The 2,500-nt window shown below is 48.0% G+C and overlaps 1 protein-coding gene across 1 annotated transcript in view; it reads right to left on the reverse strand.

Moving 5' to 3' along the window:
- Positions 1-2,500, reverse strand: part of LOC125043763 (cytokine-inducible SH2-containing protein-like) — an 8,573-nt gene that overhangs the window by 4,860 nt on the left and 1,213 nt on the right. The gene's annotated exons all lie outside the window — the stretch shown is intronic.

Consider the following 2,500-nt stretch of genomic DNA (forward strand, 5'->3'; position numbering starts at 1 on the left):
AGTATAAACTTTATGCAAAGGTCTTTAAATATACTAAGACCCTGAGCACCTATTTCTTCTGATATTGATGGTCTTCGGTCCCCTTTCGGGGCTGAATGGGAGGAATTCGACATTAACGGAAACTAGGTGCGTCGGGCGGCGCTAGCGGTACTGGGAAATAACTTTCAAAGGATATTTCTTAGTAAATCGTACGGGGGAGGCGGGGGGGCGGAAGGGAGAGGCGTGTGTGAGTTCGTGCGTGTGTGCGCGTCTGTAGCCATACGTTAAATCTAGCCTCCGTCTACGTCAGTCGTGATGTCACACTTGCTTGGCCTGGCGTTTGTAGTAATTTGGACATATTAGGCCGTGGCGAAGGTGCATGTGCGTTGGTATGGTGACGTTTTCCTTGAGTGTTATAAATACATTCGAGCGTCTTCAGCGACACTCGGACGTCACAAGCGTATCAGCAGTACGTCATGATGATGGAAAAAGTCTGAATTACTCTGAAACACAAACACATGCGGGAAAATACGTCCTAGGAACTCTAAGATACCAAGATATGTATCAAGGTGTTGACACCTGAGGCCAGCTGTTTAGGGGAAGGGGGTGAACAGGCGGAAGGGGGTGAGGGTCTTATCTAAGTCTATAGGGCTGATAAAGTACATAAGTGAGACCTCATTTCCAACTTGTAATAAAATAATTTTTCCCTTCATATAGATCCTGACACGTCAGTTTTTCTCCCTGGAGTGTAATAATTTGGAGAAACATTCGCATCAACGGACTTTCGCAACACCTCCTTCCCTCATTACCCTTCCACAACGTCATCCTCACGCCGCACACGTACCCGCACACACAGGCACACACACACGCCTCACAACCACAAAACGATATGTCAGTTATAAGGGGAGTCGAGCCGCGATTCTCGGAACTGTCGGCGGAGCGAGATCTTGCCCCACGTACACTACCTGTTAGTCTTACCGCCGTTGCTAAAACAAGATTGAGCTTAATTTGGCCTCTTTCTCTCTCGCTCTCGCATAGTTTAGTGTTTTTTTTTTCTTGGCCTCGCATTTATTTTTTTAATAGCAGATTATTCTTTAAATATCACTCTGTTTACAGGATGGATGGACACTCTCTCTCTCTCTCTCTCTCTCTCTCTCTCTCTCTCTCTCTCTCTCTCTCTCTCTCTCTCTCTCTCTCTCTCTCTCTCTCTCTCTCTCTCTCATATATATGTATATACGCGCGCGCACGTGTGTGTGTGTGTGTGTGTGTGTGTGTGTGTGTGTGTGTGTGTGTGTGTGTGTGTGTGTGTGTGTGTGTGTGTGTGTGTGTGTGTGTGTGTGTTTGTTTGTGTGTGTGTGACATTCTTTCCTCTTCCTCCCCTTCCCACTCCCACTCCCACTCTCTCTCCATCTCCATCTGTATTTCATCGAATCCATCTCCCGTGTAACCCTAGATTAGTAGAGGCAGATCCGGCAGCCACCCACGGGCGCCGCCGAAATAAGGTGAAGGAACAACGGATTCTGAGCCTGATGCGAGGTGTTGCGTCAGAACGGTGTGCGTTTTATATAAATAGTGATAACCAAATGCAATGATTATTCTTGCGATCACTATAATATGACGTAATGCAAAGTCCCGTGAAATACATAATGAGGGGCCCCTTCCACTGGGCTTTGTTCAGAACACGCCAGGCGAGTTTGTCAAGTTTTGGAAACCGACCGAAATCCTGTGAAATTTTGATGTGTCAGTAAATGACGGATTTCCATGAATGAGACTGAAAAAAAGGAGGGAGAGGATGTTCTTTGGTTGTTTCGTGTCCCCCCGTTTCCCCCTCGCACGTTTTGCCATTGCAGTTTCAGTGAACGACAACAGTCCATTCGTTCATGTATTAAACGCGATAAGAGGTCGCTGATATGCGTGGACGAGGCGAAGGCCAGCCGACGGAATTAACTAGGCAGCGCACATATCTACGCAAATTGTTAAGATCTTGCGTTCCATGTCCGGACCAGGCATGTATTCAGTCCTCTGCCATTATTACCTTTCATCAAATTCTTATCTGTGCGCTTGAGGCATCACGTTCTATCTTTAGCCTCCACTATCTGCCTTTCCTTCTACTCTATATCCTTTACAATATTTTTTCATTCCGTTTGATTCTGATTATTATTAACAATCCTGATCATCGTCACACACTCTCTCTCTCTCTCTCTCTCTCTCTCTCTCTCTCTCTCTCTCTCTCTCTCTCTCTCTCTCTCTCTCTCTCTCTCTCTCTCTCTCCACTTCACCTCTAGCATCAACCTCTCCATAACCCCATCTAACACGAGCGTCTCCTTCCCGCCCCGCCCCTCCACCCCCCTGCACCCTCCCCCTCCCCTCCTCTCCCCAAGTCCTTCAACCACCGCCTCTTCCCCCATCATCGAGGGCTCATTTCTCAGAAGTGTTGCACGGGGACTATGGAGGAGGAGGAGGAGGAGGAGGAGGAGGAGGAGGAGGAGGAGGAGGAGGAGGAGGAGGAGGAGGAGGAGGA

Source organism: Penaeus chinensis, chromosome 34 (assembly GCF_019202785.1).
Source record: "Penaeus chinensis breed Huanghai No. 1 chromosome 34, ASM1920278v2, whole genome shotgun sequence".
Lineage (NCBI taxonomy): Eukaryota > Metazoa > Arthropoda > Malacostraca > Decapoda > Penaeidae > Penaeus > Penaeus chinensis.